The 16312-nt window shown below is 46.9% G+C and overlaps 1 protein-coding gene across 1 annotated transcript in view; it reads left to right on the forward strand.

Annotated features, from left to right (window-relative positions):
- Nucleotides 1-16312, forward strand: part of ZNRF3 (zinc and ring finger 3) — a 153364-nt gene that overhangs the window by 18629 nt on the left and 118423 nt on the right. The window lies entirely within an intron of this gene.

The raw sequence follows: 16312 nt of genomic DNA on the forward strand, positions 1-16312 counted from the left end.
CTCACTAGATCTTCGAGAGGATTCTGAACAACAGAGGTTTTATTCCTCTTCTTTTTAAGTAAGGACTCCAAGGTGCAGAGAGGTCTTTTTTTTTTTTTTTTTTTTAATGTTTATTTATTTTTGAGAGAGCGACAGAGCACAAGATGGGGAGGGGCAGAGAGACAGAATCTGAAGCAGGCTCCAGGCTCCAAGCTGTCAGCACAGAGCCTGATGTGGTACTCGAACTCACGAACCGCAAGATGATCTGAGCCAAAGTTGGATGCTTAACCGACTGGGCCACCCAGGCGTCCCTGCAGAGAGGTCTTAACACAGCTAGCGAATGGAGAGCTGACCTGGATCTCAAGAGTGTGTTTATAACCTCACTGTAAGGCAGTTTGAGGCTGGCAAATCCAATGGTGATCCGCTAACCTCTTACAGATAAGAAAACCTCTTGAAGCTAAAATCTGCAGTGTGTTGTGTTCTGAGAGTCAGAGCTGACCAGGCTGTCGCCATGCAAGGGACACAGGGATGGATAGCACATCCCTGGAGCCAGACAGGCCTGTGTTTGCATCCTGGCTCCGCCACTGCCTTGTGATCTTGGCCAGGTCACCCAACCTTCCTGAACCTGTTTGCTCATTTCTAACAAGGGACAGTATAGATTGTACCTCAAAGGATTATGAGGATTAAGTGAGATAATATATGTAAGTTACACAGTAAATGTTCAATACATGTTAGCACTGGTGACTGTTGCTGCTATAGAATCGTCACCCTCGAGGACTTCACAGTCCTGCAGGAGAGACAGTCAGGTAAAGCAGCTATCAGATTGTCAGGTAAACCAGGTAAACTTGGCAGCTACAGCGGAGAGATGTGCTACTGCTTAGCAGGGGCCTAGGGCAGAGCCATTGGCTTGGGTTTTTACATTCTTTCACCCAGCAGATATGTCTTGAGTGCTTACTCCCGTGCTAGGCAGTCTTTGAGTCACACTGATTACTTCCCTACCCCCTCCCTGTCCCTTGGAGGAATTTGAGCTAAAATGTTAATTGCCACCTGGAGAAAGATTCCCTGAAGTCATTTTCACAAGAAACCCCAAGATGCAAAATGGCAGAGCCACACTTCATTTGACAGTTTATCTTGCATTGCTTTGTGCTATCCCTTCGACTATTATTTTAATCTTATCTGATTTTCCCCTAATTTTTCTGGTCTCTTGTACATGAGAGCTTTATGGTCCTTGAGAATGTACAGGCGACTTGCTGAGGGAGCAGGTGGTGATCCTTTTGTTCCCCACAGTGCCCAGATGGTGTCCGTGCCTTCTCATGGTCTGGTTCCATGGGGATTTGTTGATAAGATTTTGCTTTGATTTGGTTTTCCAGCCCAGCGCCATGTTCAGATTTGATTACAGACCCTGTTTTTTTTTCTCTGCAGAATTTCATTGCTCTGTCATTGGCTGTCTTGAAACTTAAGTCCCATTCTCCACATCCCCCACCCCTTTGCAAACTGTGAGGATGGCTGTGTGGTAGAATTTTCTCCCTGTCCACAGTGTACGGTCCAGAATGGAGGTTAACACACTTTCACTTGTTGAACTGGTTGATGAAAGCCAGTGGGGCTGCTGTCTTTATATACTTATGAACCCAAATAAGCCTTTCTCTAAGGTAGATTTCAGGTTATTTCTGTGTCTTTTTTGTTGCATTCATGAGCTTTTGGTGGGAAGTGGGTGTTTTTTAAATACGCTATTGATTTGAAACTAAGAGGTTGCTCTGACTACTTTTGGACCATGAAAATAATGTTAATTTTTTATTTATCTCTGCTTGAGGGCAGCACTAGAGTGGGTCATTTATATTCAGCTTTGGTACCCATGCTTTCTGTAAGTAGCATGTTTAACCTCACATTAAAAGTAGCTTATATTCAGCTAAAACAGCAACTGATTGAAAGGATAGTTCAGAAGAAGGGTAAACAAGAGAGAGAGAGAGAGAGAGAGAGAGAGAAAGAAGGCAGTATGCCATTTCACTTGGTTCCATAGAGTTAACTGAGAATTAATCGAAGCCCAGATTTCTTTCCAAAGAACCCCTGACAAGTTTCATATGTTTTGTTTTGTTTTTTAAATTTGTTTATTTACTTTGAAAGAGAGCGAGAGAGTGAGCTGGGGAGGGGCAGAGAGAGGGGGAAAGAGAGAGAGAATATCTCAAGCAGGCTTCACACTGCCAGTACAGAGCCCAACACGGGACTCTACCTCATGAACCGTGAGATCATGACCTGAGCCGAAATCCAAAGTTGTACACCTAACTGACAGAGTCAGCCATGCGCCCCATATGCTTATTTACCTTCTTGTGGGCATCTTGGTGGCATTCTTTTGTCCCTTGGTCCAGGGCGCACGCTGGCCATGCTGTGGATGAGGCAGTAGCACCTGGGAGCCCATCTCAAAGCAGTGTTGTGACCCATTAGTGTGCAAGTCTACTCTGAAGGGGATAAGTGGGCCATCACTAGCTAGCAAAATTTGGGCAGAAAGAAGTCCAAGACGGTTGAATAAGTACCACTGGGGCCTGTACGTGGTGATGTTTGCATTTTCCAGCAATTCTTAAGGAGCATAAGTTTGCCCCAGGTCATATGGGATGTGTCTGCCCCGCCTCCCATCAGAACTAGGAATGGGAGCAAATCTGTTCCGCGTTCGTACTCCTTCCCCCAGCTTAGCTGGATTGCTGGATGCGCGGTCAGTTAGATGCAATTTGTTTTGCTCAAGACAGGGAAAGCCTGCATTGATAATACAGTGATAGGACCCGTGATTACAGTTTGGGGTTTTTAAATTGGCGATTAGATCTGTCTGGGCAGAGAGCAGAGATGAAGTTAATGGTCTAGTGCAGATCACTGGTTCCCAGGCAAGGACCTAGTGGCTCAGTTGGGCTTTTTAGGCACATTTGTCTGAAGAACACTGTTTGGTTTTGAACCACTTTCCAAAGCTCTGAAGCGCTTCCTGATCTTAAGTCTCTGTGGAAACTTGCCCTCTGGGAACGGACAGCGACCAGGAGCCAAGGACTCTAGGCACTGACCTGTCCTGGGGGCTTCCTGTTGGACAGCTTGTTAACTAACCCTACCACAGACCCTGCCCTGAGACCAGGATGGTTTTCGCTGTACTAATTTTCTCAGAAAACAGTCAAACTGAAATTTGCTCTTGCTGGGTATAGAACGATTATGCAAATCGGATCTGTGTGCTTAGGTTCCTAGAAATGTAGTTTAGCGAAAAGGAAAAGCACCTTCTTTTTAGCACATGTACTTCCTAATTTTCCCAATGATTTTGATGAAATTTGCATCTCCATTAGATTTTGGATCTGAAGGTACTGAGGGAACAAAGTGAAATAACTTCGTGCTTTGTCCTCCCCCGTGGATCTGAACCATCCCAAGCTGTTTTTTGTGGTTTGTCTTGGTCCTATATTCTCAGAATGAAGGCGAGGAAGTCTGCAGTAGGCTTTGGTTATTTAAAGGTGTGTCTGGCCAAGCTTAATGCCCTCTTTCCTGGAGCGTTTTGATGGATGTGGGGCATGACATTTTCTGGATAGTGTTCACAGAATCACGGCGGGCTTCTTCCTGATTATCTGTAGGGGTGGGCTCATGGGCGAGTGGGAAAGATGGAATGTATCCCTGAGATGGCATTATAATGTGCGTGGGCTGAGGACCACGAGCCCACGGCTGAGGGAAAGCACCTAGAAATGCTGAGCAGATCCTGGGGGTGGGCCTCCACCTGGGTTTAAAGAAGGCTGGGCTGGAGTCACCCCTACCTACACTTGTTGGGGGGAAAGCTGCGACCCAGGCTGGGTTGGCATCCAATGGGGCTTTCTCTAATAGATCTGGAGGTGGCCTACTGTGGAATGTGCTTGTGGCAGCGGAAGGAGGAAGGCGAGGCCGAGCGAGGCCATGGCTGGGAGACGGGAGACCTGACCCCGCTCCCCAATCTGACACTTAAATGGGAGCCAGCTAAACTGAGCCTCAGCCCCACATCTGTAAACTGGGTGTGGGGGCTGGGTGAGATTCCTGGAGGGAGGATATGTATGCTTAGGGGCTTCCTGCGGGGCAGGAACAGGAAGGGGGGAATCACTCAAACTGGAGAATCTGGGAGGGAAGTGAACTTCAGAGGCCAGTAGGCGATGGACTGGGGGAGGGGTCCTGCATGCCAGCAAAAGGTGTTTGCCTTTTATTATAGAGCCACTCGTGGTAGATGATGTCCATGTGTAGGGCCAGATTTTTGATGACATGACCTCCCTGGCCTCGAGTTCTCCAGCAGCATGGTTTGTAATCACAGCAGCCTGGGGGCTCAGTCAGGGGCTGTGCTTTCCTACCCCCGAGAGCAGTCTGGAATGTAAGGGAGTAAGTAACAAGTTCTAGTGACAACCTTGAATTCATTTTATTAAAGATAAATAAATTACATGCCAACTTTGGCCTTTAACTGTTATTAGTAACAAATTGCTCTCCACCCATACACTCAACCTTTCATGACACCTTGGGGAAATCTGCTGTTGTGGCCGCACCCCTCCCCCCCACCCCCCAGGGTTTTTTTATATATCACGAGTGTGTAGAAACTTCTGGGGAGCGATTCATCAGCTGCTTTTCAGGTTCTGCCCATAACCCATAACTGAAGTTGGGACTCTATCTGTTGACAGTCCTGGGTTTCAGAAGAGAGATTTCAAGGTCCGTCAGGATTAGGCAATAGAGTGACTGGCTGGTTTGGACATTTTTCTGGTTATTGACAGGCCTTACTGTGGCTTCTCCCAGATGAATGAGGAATATATTTTCCTAAATCCAGCCATTGAGCCAAATGAGCCACACTGGGATAAACTCTGTTTGTTTACAAATTATGTAAGAGAAGTGCCTGGCCATTAAATTCTTCTGGGCCAGAATTCTTACCCCTCTTCAAAGTTGTAATCAAACTAAACAAACACTTTCCACAGGAACTAACTCCCTCCCGAGAAACAGGAGCAGATGCTCCTGGGAGGCCTTTAGCAACTTTGGAATGTTTAATGTAGAAATATGTAACCAAGGTGAAGTTGTTCCAGAAATGTTGCTTGCTCTAGCCAGGACCAAAGCACTAGTCAGCTTTTTTTTATTTAGGGCAAGAGGTGCAAAATGAACTGGGCCAGGCGGAATTTTCTCTAGAATGTTTAATTTTGTTTTCATCTTCCCCTCCCTCTCCTAGTTTCAGCCCCTTGTGACCTTTATTCCTTTCTGCTTAAGTAACTTTTTTTATGTTTTTTTTTTTTTTTTTAAAGGCTTGATCCTTATCTCTTAGCTGTGCTGGATTACATCTGGGGATCAAGGAGCTCTCCTCTCAACCAAAGCACTCAGTTATTGCTTCTCTGTCTCTAGGAAAGATGTCAGGTGCAGAGCAAACACTCCAGGGGAGAGAGGCTGAGGCTGCGTTGCCTTTGTTGTTGTTCCAGTAAGACAGTTCTTTTGGGATTGACAAAGATGGTCTAGGCTCCCAGACACAGTTTTCCAGCTCTTGCTGATTTGGGTCTTTACTGGGTGGCTTGTTTTATTTTGGCTTAGGAATGTTGTGAATTTTTAGGACCTTGGGTGCACTTGTATTAGAATAGAGGTACACTTTCTAAGGCCAAATGTAGATTTCTGTGGATTATGCCTCAAGATGAGCTTTTCTCAAGGTGTCTTCTGAAGAACTCCAGCCCTGCAGAATGCTTTGGAAAGGGTTCTGTGGTGAGCTGACTTTGAGAATGCTGTTTATCATCATTCCCTCTTGGAGATTTAGATGGCACAGTAGTGAATTAATGACTCTGAGAAATCCTGCTGAAAAGGAGTCTAAATGAACTCTATTCAACCTGGCATTTCCCAAATATACTTGATCACTGGACTCCTTTTCTCAAATACCTGCTAGCTCCACTCTAGTAGCTAGCTGCTATTAAGTTGGGTAGGGTCTGTGCATGGCCAGTTGGTATCCCATTGAATTGCATTCATGGAAAGCTAAGAGTGTTAATTTATCGCTTCCCACGGGCCCCTGGGATATGGTCATCACCACCATGGCCTGAATGCCTTTCACCCGTGATAGGACTTGTTTCTTCCATTTCAGCTCTGTAGGCTTGTAGTCTTCTCTGTACTTGGGTGAAGGGATGGGGAGTATGATAGTATAAAAGAACCAAGAAACAGTGCTTCTTTTTGAGGAATTTAGTTTTTGCTGGGACGGGGTGATCCATGGAGTTGAGCAGAAATACCCGCCAAGTGGGTGTGACACTAGAGCAAGCCCGGCACCAGCCCCAAGCAGCCTGTCCTGTAGCGATGGAGAAGGCATGCCTTTGTTGCGATTTAGCAAGCTATGGGGACCTGGCAAGGGGTGGGAAGATAAGATAGAGGAGTGTCCTGGCAGTTGGGAAGCCCTAAATGACTTTTCATTAGACTTGCTCTTGTTTTTAACACATGTTCACAGGCAACAATCTCTACTGCTTCCCCCCCCCCCCCCCCCCCCCCCCCCCCCCCGCTGGAGGAAATGCACGTTTAAGTCTCTGGAAGAATGCTCTTGGCTGATCTGCCAGCCTTGTCAGTATCTGGGGTTTGGGGATGGCTGTCCTCCCCGACTCTGACTCTTAGGCTGTGGGTTCGGCTGCTGGGTTTGGGGTGCCTTCTGCCTTGGAGGTGCTGGGCTGAGTTGAATGGTTGTGCATTTTTCAGGTTTGTCTACCTTGGTTAATGCACAAAAGATTAAATATGTTCTTCAGGCTCTAGTTGCCTGTAGGAAGAATGTGACTTGAGCAGGGCTGAGATAGTACCCCTGTGAGGTGCCTTATAAGGGGAGACTCCGAGATGAGGGGCTTAAATTCTCTTTCAACTGTGTGTCATATTTCATAGTGTTGACTTAGGGCTTTCTTTCTCTTTTTCTTTTTCCTTTTTTCCTTTCCTTTCCGTTTCTTTAACTTTTTATTTTTATTTTTTTTAAATTTTTTTTTTTCAACGTTTTTTTATTTATTTTTGGGACAGAGAGAGACAAAGCATGAACAGGGGAGGGGCAGAGAGAGAGGGAGACACAGAATCGGAAACAGGCTCCAGGCTCCGAGCCATCAGCCCAGAGCCTGACGCGGGGCTCGAACTCAGGGACCGCGAGATCGTGACCTGGCTGAAGTCGGACGCTTAACCGACTGCGCCACCCAGGCGCCCCTTCTTTAACTTTTTAAATTGGGGTTGACCTACCTGATGGATTTTGTCAGCAGCTAAGCCCTCCCCAGCCTGGGGCTTGCCTCTGTAGCTTTTGATGAGACCCCAGGCTCTGCTGTTGCATTAAGGGTAGGGCTCTGCTTAGCCCAATCCCTCCTACCCTTGCCTCTTTTTGCAGGGCTCTGATTGTCAGAAACTTTTTCCTTACACTGAATCAGACTTCTGCTCCTTGGTTCCGGTTCTGCCTTCTAGAGAGTATTTGTGTCCTAGGGCCGCCAGAACAGAGTACCACAGACTGGCTGGCTTAAACAACAGAAATTTATTTTTTCACCGTTCTGGACACTACAGGTCTGAGATCAAGGTATCAGCAGAGTTGGTTTATTCTGAGGCCTCTCTCTTTGGCTTGTAGATGGCCATCTTCTCCGTGTGTCTTTGTGTGATCTCTTTGTAACTGTCTGTGTTCAGATTGTCTCTTCTTATGAGGATACATGCCATATTGGATTAATGACCTGATTTAACTTAATCACCTCCTTAAAGACCCTATCTCCAGATAGGCACACTCTGAGATCCTGGGAGCTAGGACTTCAACATATGAATTCTGGGGTGACATATCTCAGTCCATAACATAGAGCCACCTAAGACACAATGGCCCTTTAGATCCTTGAAGGTGGTTATCCTCCAACAACCCCATCTACCAGGGAAAAACCAATACAATTTGTTTTCTGCTTGCCAGGGACCCTTAGTTCTCTGTCTTCATCATATGAGGTGATTTTGGGGTCCCTTGTCATCTTGGAGTCTTTTGGGCTCGCTTCAGGTAAAGACAGACCAAGGAGAGTATCTGGACTGCTTACAGTATTCCCAGATAGAATTCATTCTAGCAACTGGTTTTGATGATTTTCTGAAATATTTAAAAGGCTAAAAATAGTCCTGTAAAGTTTTAGTAGCAACTTTAATAAATTCATCTTTAATTGTGACCGTTGACACATGCACATGGGCGCTTGTACGTGAACATGAACACGCACATGCAACCCTCCCCCTCACCCCCATGAAAGCAGTGCTAACCATAAGTCTTTTCTGACTCAGGCATTTCTGTTTAGAGTTAAGTGCCCAGGGTCTAAATTTATTTACCACTCTTTGCCCTTCCTCCGACTTCCCCAGTTTTAGGAAAGCCAGCGGGGATAGTTATTTCAAAAGAACAAATGAATGTAGAGATGTATTTATTCTTTTGAAGTGTAATTACTGTCTGGAGAGCCTAGAAGTAACTCAGTCACTTGAATATAATTCCTTTTAGGTACTCACTCTTTATGTCAAGCTGTAGTGTAATTAGATTTAAAATTATAAGGCACCCTCTTCACTTTTGGCAGTTGTTTTCCATTCTACTGTCCATCTCCCCTGCTAGAAATTGTCGAAAAGGCTTATCTGTTTTGTTCTTTGTATTTTCAGCACTTAGGAAAGCAAAGTTAAAAAAAATGTTTGTTGAGTGAGTAAATGAGTCCTCCAAGTTGTCTGGTGCCTAATCAGGAAGGTCCTGTTGTGTCTCAGAGACATCAATGTGGCAGACATGACAACTTGGGGTGTGGGGGTGACTCTGGCCACTTTTCCCTTTTGCTGCTTAATTGTGGAACTTCCCGTGAAGGGACCCTCAGTGCTGTTCACTTTTCTGCTGAATTGTGGTGTGTAAATCCTGACTGATAGTTTTGACAGACTTTCTCCTCTCCAGATAGCATGTGACACTCTTGGTGTTCCTTTGAAGATGGTTTGACCACACCAGCCAGGATTTCCAAATCGTGGCCCCAAGATGGCCAGAGCTCTGGCCCCACACAGCTGTTAGGTCCCCTCTGTTCTGGAGACCCAACAACATTCAAAACACCAACTATTTATAGCATACTTTTCAGTGTCCGTAAATTTTAAGATGCTTTTGTTAGTGGGATGGGGCAGGCACCCTCCTGCCTGCCACCCTCTCATTGCCCCAAAGCTTGTAGTCAGGTGGCAGGAGCTGAGCCCCACCTGAGTGTTTCTGGGGCCTCACCCACCTGAGGCCTGTTGGGATGCCGCAGGGTTTCTGGTAGAGTCTGTGGAGGACTCTAATAGAGTCCTTTGAGGTGGAGTGGCCGGGGATTTAAAAAAACAAAAAACCCCGAAGACACCAAGGTATGTGTGCTCTGGAGAAGCCCATGCTGATCTGCCAGCCCTCCAGGTGGCTGTGCTTTCAGTGGTCTATGCAGGGACATTTGTTAAGTTAAAATCACTGGTGAGCAGGGGAGTGTCCTGTGCAACGTTCGTTTACTCTTACCTGGACAGATCCCTCAGATTTCGGCAAGGTCATTGAAGACTGTTGAATCTGAATTTGGGATATAATTAATCTCAGTAGAGCGAAGGCTCTTAGGGGTATGTAGAAGCTCATAAAAAGCCCTGATAGAGTCCCAGGTCTTCATATTCTCAGCTGCCCCTTGGGGAAGATTTCCTTGTGTGCCATGCAGGGTGCATGGGAGGGGAGCCCCCTCCGCAGGGCACTGTTTAGAAAGGGCTCTGTTGCTAGAATGCTCCCCCTCAGCCGATTAGCCTGAAGTAGTTGGACTTCTGGGGGCAGATTTTGTTGTGCTAGCCTTGGGCCCTTCAGTTCCTTGCTTGGTTCAGGGAGGGACCGGCGAGAAAGAGGCCTGTTCTGTTAGCTGGAGTTTCCATTGAAGTGCTAACTGCTGGATCCTTTGAACCTCCAGCCTGGGAGGGTATTTATAACTAGCTGTTTGCGTGCCTAGAGGAACGGAGGCCCTGCCTTTCTGTAGTGGTTGAAGAGCCGTGCCCTTGGTGTGGGCTGAAAGGGCAGGCCTGGCTGAGTGTGGGGACTCACGCTCAGCTCCCCACGACCTTGTTCTCCTCCCTCCTCCCCTGTGAGGCCAGCAGCCCTTTCAGGGTTAACGTCTCTGCTTTGGAAGCAGCTGGCCAGTTTACACTCCTCCCTGGGCTGTACAAAAATACTTCCTTTGAAGTGTGGGGAGAAGCGGTGAAGGGTAAAACCTGGTGAAGAAGGAAACCTGGAGTGGGGCTCGAATGTGCTTCTTTTGCAGGGAGTTTGCTCTGTGATTAAGCCCCCTGGCCTTCTGTGTAACCCCCTGGGCTAATTGGTCCTCCTCACATATTTCACAGCGTCCAGCCTGCCTCATAGTTGGCTTTCTCCACATATGTGTGTGTTTAAAGTCTCCACGAAAGGAGCATTTCTCAGCAAGGGGAAGGGAATGCAGCGGCCCATCCTGGCAGCAGGAACCCCTCTGACCATGCTGTTCCCTGGGGCTGCTCCGGTGGGGGTGGTATCCCCGGTACCCGTGAAGGTGAAGTGTTTGTACTTGGTCCTAAGGCGGCCAGCCCTGCTTCTTGCCCCCTGCTGGCTTACGAAAGCTGCCACCAATCTCATCTCTGATTCCAGATTGGAGCTCAGCAGCCCAGAGGACTATTGGGCTTTCTATTCGGAAGTTCTGAGTTCTGACGCTTGGGACTTGCCTAGACCCAGTGTGATGCTTTGACTTCTCTTAACCTCGGTTCCCTGGTAAAGTGGGACTGGCTGTTCCTGCCACACTTCTGTTGTCAGGATTGGTGGAAATAAAGGGTTGGGGGCATCTTGAGAGAGGGCAAGGCATTTCTCTAATGTAGGGCTTGCTGTTGAGCAGAAATGGCATTTGGGATAAAGGGGCCAAAGAGAAGAATGCCAGAGCAGAAATGAGACGGAACAAAGCTTGAATGTCTTCTTAATCCTTGAGTATTTGCAGCCGAGGAGGGGTCGGGGTGAGATGGGAGGAGAGGCAGCTGTTATATTCTGGCGAAGAATGCCAACCTGTTTCTCCCCACAGATGGGGCCACACAAGTTCTTTCTGAACTGAGTTTTCCAGTCCCTCTTTGCTCGGGAAATGGCCTTATCATACAGATTTCTTAACATCTTATTACACTACTCCCTAGCTCCCTTAGACAAGGAGCGAGGGCCATAGATTTAAAATATCCCATGGTTGGGGCACTTGGGTGGCTCAGTCGGTTAAGCTTCCAACTCTTGATTTAGTCTCTCAGGTCATGATCTCATGGTTTGTGAGATCGAGCCCCGTGTCCTGTTTGGGATTATCTCTCTCCCCTTCTCTCTGCCCCTCCCCTACTCGTTCTGTCTCCCTCTCTCTCAAAAATAAAAGTCAACTTTATAAAAAAAAAATCATATGGTTAAGGTTTACTGCTGACATGTGCCAGGCGTTACGTTAATCACCCAACATGAGTGATCTCATTTATTCCTCATAACAGCCCTATGCTGTTAAGTGCCATTGTCCCCATTTTATATATGAGGAAACTGAGGCTTGAAGAAGTGGAATGACTTACCCAGGGTCTCACTACTTGCTGATACAGGTGTGGAAGTACCGACCTAGTCAAGTTGATTTTAGACCCTTTACCCTTTAGCGCTATAAGTTACAGTAAGTGATGGAGGATGACATTTAATTCTGTGCCTCAAACCTGGTAGGAAACTGTTTTTAGGGCAAGAAGTGGAACACTGACCACTGTTCATTCTGACAGTGTGTTCATGAGTTGACTCTTCCTGATCAATTATATTTGAATAAACATAAATCCTTTTTGCCTTGCAGACCAGGAACTTTCCTAATTTTGAGTTCTCTGTGCTGTCTTTATAACATAAATGCTTTTTCTCTCTCACTGGAAAGGAGGGAAGATGGTTGCAGAGCTCTGTAATCATGGCTTTCTCACAGTTGAAGATCTTGGTGTTGGGGATCGACAGGTAGCCTGCACCTCTAGGAATCCTTAGTTGTAGGCTTTAGTCTTTCCCCGGGCTGGATCCAGACTTGGCACGTACTTCAAGGGACTTGACATTCCCATCCTTGACCTTCCTCAGCTGGGGAGGGGGAGGGAGGGAGCTGGGAAAGCCCCTGTGATTTGCCCCCAGTTGCACATGGGCCAGACCCAGGGCCAGGCCGGCAGTCCACTGGCTACATGCCTCTCCTTTTCACCTGAATTTAAAACAGGAGGGTAGATGAAAGGGATAGAAATGACAAGTCAAAGGAGTAGGAGGGTTCTCATTTGCAAACAGTTTCTTTTGATCTTCACCCCTTTGTTTAAACACACACACACACACACACACACACACACCAAAAAAACCACAACTGGTAGCCTGAGCACATGGTTTGCTCTAGTTCATCAAGGGGCGGTCATTTCTCTTTTAGCAGGAAGCCCCCCACCCCCACTCCAGTGATCTGGTTCACTCAGGGCCCCACACCCTCTCTCCCATTTTGCTGCTCGGATGCCAGATGTCACGCTCCTCTTCACAAATCTGTAGGAACTCTTGTTTTTTTTTTTTTTTTTTTTTTCTTTTCTTTATAAGGTAGAGTCTAAACCCTGTATGTATGTATGTATGTATGTATGTTTTTTATTTATATTCTGTTTTCTACTACCCTAATATTCTATAGCCCTTGGCATTTTGCTCCCAGTCTGTCTTTGCAATTTGGTGTCCTACTATAGAACCCCTCACTTCCAGTCACATGGCTCCTTCAAACAGGCTTTGGCCTTTATTTGCATCTTTGCCTACATTCTGCCCATCTTTCAGGGCTGCTGCCTCCAGGAAGCCCTTCTGGTCTGATGCGGTGCATAATCATCTCTGCTGCCTCTGAACTTGAAGCAGCCTGGTCTGGTCACTCCCTTGGCTCTCATAATATGTTTTATTTATTTATTTTTGTCCTTTCATTTTTAGATATATCTGTCTCCTCACTAGATTAGGAGCCTCCTGAGGTCAGAAGCATGCCTTCTGACCTGCTTTTGGTATCTCACCAGCACTGTGTAGGGCCCAAGTTGGATGCTATACAAAACATCTGGGACTGAAATCCTACCATCTTTCTGTTAATTGGAATGAAAGACTTGGTAAATGAGTTTGCAAAAATAAAATGATGAATAGAGAGGTTTTTATAGGGTTTGTTTGAAAGTATTAATGTACTTTTAAATCAGGAGTTGAATGAACCAGTTTGTGTACATTTAGAAGAAACTTTTTTTTAATGTTTATTTATTTTTGAGAGAGAGAGAGAGAGAGACCGAGAGACAGAGCATGAGTGAGGGAGGGGCAGAGAAAGAGGGAGACACAGAATCTGAAACAGGCTCCAGGCTCTAAGCTGTCAGCACAGAGCCTGACGAGGGGCTCGAACTCATGGACTGTGAGATCATGACCTGAGCTGAAGTCGGACGCCCAACCGACTGAGCCACCCAGGCGCCCCTATAGTGAGGATTTCTGACCCAGACCCCCTTTAATGTGAAAGCTAACAAATACACGCATTTTAAACCTGTTGTTGATATTTTGTTCTCTAGTTAGCTGCTCTTTCTTTTCAGGTTCTTATTTTAGTATTTTTAAAACTTGTCCCAACTCATTTCTTGCATCTCTCTTCACAATGTTACAACTATGTTCTTCTCTTAAGAACATCTCTCATCTTGGGGTGCCTGGGTGGCTCAGTCTGTTGAGCATTCGACTTTGGCTCAGGTCATGATATCGCGGTTTGTGAGTTCAAGCCCCGCATCAGGCTCTGTGCTGACAGCTCAGAGCCTGGAGCCTGCTTTGGATTCTGTTTCTCGCCTTCTTCCTGTCTCTCCCCTGCTCATGCTCTGTCCCTCTCTGTCTCAAAAATAAATAAAAAACATTAAAAATAATAATAATAAAAAACATCTCTCATCTTTTGAGCTATTCTCATATATATTTTGTTTCCTTGATCCCTTTCATGGTTTGTGGTCTTACCCTCAACTCTGAGGGGTTCAGGTAGGTTGATGGTCTTCACTGGAATTTTCAGTTTGACACCCCCCCCCCCCACCCCCCAAAGGTGGATCCACCTGCAGGGAAGGATTTATTTTCCCCTCTCCACCCTCTCCTAGCCCTTTCCTCTGCCTTCTGGCCTTGAACACACCTCACGGTCCTGGACCATGTCCCTTTCCCAGTTAACTCTTTTGTGCCCAACCTGTGTGTGGCTTGCTCAGCTGCCCTTGGGTGGAATCATGGTTGTGTCTCCCTATACTATTTCCTCCTTGGCTTTTGGTTTTTTTTTCCCTCCCATTTCTTACTCTCTGGTTAAGTGTGTGGCAGAAAGAGCTGGTGACATCGCCAGGTCATCATTAGGAGCTCTCTGTTTTTAAAACATGGGGATAGGCAACTTACCCAAGGCCATGGGGCCAGTATGGAGCAAAATTTGCCTTGTGAAGCAGGGGTGTGCCATGACCCATTATGGCTCCACACGGTGGCATTGGGAGTCCAGCGGCTGGTCATGTGCCCATGGCTCTCTGAGGAATGAGTTGTCCAAATGGAACAACCTGGAATGCTTACCCTAGCAGCCATTTCTAATCTGATTTCTGAGAGTAACAGATTTTGAGGGTGGGTTTGCTATTTCCTCCAGGTTCTGCTGTGTTTATTTTTCTGGAGAGATGGACTCTGTAATATTTATCTATCTGTTAACGGGGTCTGAGGCCCTGAAACAGGTGAAGAGCCCCTGATAGGGCTAACACTTGATGCCCCTGGCCTCGCAGGGATTGCACTGAGAAGCTGGCTCTGTGGGCCACATGCTGTCCTGGTAGCTCCAGTGACTGCCTTGGGGGCACAGTAGGAAAGTGAATGTGACCTACCTTCATCCCATCCAGTGCCAAACTGCTTTTTTTCCTTCCTAAATGAAAAATCTATGAAGAATAACCTTTAAAAATAGCAAAGGGTTAGTTTAAAGTTCTTATAGAAAGTGTTACCTGTGTTCACAAGTAGACAGAACCACATCCACACTGTACCCCTGTAGTCACTGTCCCCCGGTCTCCATCACTTACTTTATTTTTATTTTATTTTTTTAATATGAAATTTATTGGCACATTGGTTTCCATACAACACCCAGTGCTCATCCCAACTCACTTTAAAAGTTGTCAACCTGCCGGCCGGTCTTGTTTCCTTTGCACCGTACCCCCACCGTGTTATTTTGAAGCAGAAGCACCCATATCATTTTTTCCTGTGAATATGTCAGTATCTTTAAGAGATTCATTTTCAAAACGTAATTTCAAGGCTATTTCCACAGCGGTTAATGTTAAGTTGGTGGTGTCCCCTCCAAAGGGACAGCTCCCCCTCCCCCCACAACATAAGGGACCCACTGTGCATTTGGGTGTCCCAGCACTGGTAGCCTGGTTTGAGGATTGGGTCCTGGTGGAGCTGGAGCTGGTGGGCGACCGAATGGGCTCCGGCCGGGCGATCCAGTCGTGGATGGTGGATCCCCGCGTGGGCGCCGCGATGGTTTCGGCTTTGCCCCAGGCGGGAACCGCAGGATCAAAGGGCGCCGCGCACTCGGCGCTTCAAAGCCTCCGGAGCCGCCCGGATTGATGCAGGGAATGAGAGCGCTCTGCTGATGTAATCGTAGCTTGTGAGACAGGTTCTTTTTTTTTTTTTTTTTTTTTTTTTTTTTTTTTAATTTAAACAAAGACACCCCTGTTTGTTTAGAGAGGTGAAGCGTGCTCCGCCGAGGGCACGCGGCATCTGGAGGGTTCTACTCTGGGCTGATGGGTCCGGGTAGGGCAGGAATGCTGCCAGTGGCTAGTGTTTTCCTAGATGGCCTTGCAGAGTTTTCCGTGAAAGACGAACTGCTTCAGTTAAGAGCAGCTGATTTTCTTAGGGTGGTGGGTTTGTTGAGGATTTTGAAAGCAGCGTCCTCTGGCGGGCAGTCAGGCTTTGGAGCACACCTGGGTGACGCAGGTGAGGGGGTGAACCAGGTGAGGAGACAAACCAAAAAGTAGGCAAGGAGTCTGTGCGCTGCCTTTGTCATTCTGTGACTCTAGAAAGGAAGCTCAACTGTCCCTTCCCCATTGGGCGTGAGAGGCTTGCCTGAGGCTGGGGAGTAGGGCCATCACACTGGGGCGGGGGAGGGGGCTCCCCAAGGATAGAGCTGAATGCTACCCCTAGCTTGAAGATTCTTGCAGCTTTTATAAAAATCACAGACACAGGAGGCATCTGGCTGGCTTGGGATAGAGCAGGTGACTCTTGATCTCGAGGTTGTGAGTTCAAATCCCCACATTGGGTGTAGAGATTACTTGGAAAAATGATGTTTTTTCATCACAGACAAATGGGAACATCCAGAAGATCAGCCAACTTAAGCTGCTGCCCCTGCCTTTAGTAGTTGTTCTGTATACACATTAGTGAAACCCTGTGCCATATATA

This window comes from Panthera uncia, assembly GCF_023721935.1.
Source record: "Panthera uncia isolate 11264 chromosome D3 unlocalized genomic scaffold, Puncia_PCG_1.0 HiC_scaffold_8, whole genome shotgun sequence".
Classification (NCBI taxonomy): domain Eukaryota; kingdom Metazoa; phylum Chordata; class Mammalia; order Carnivora; family Felidae; genus Panthera; species Panthera uncia.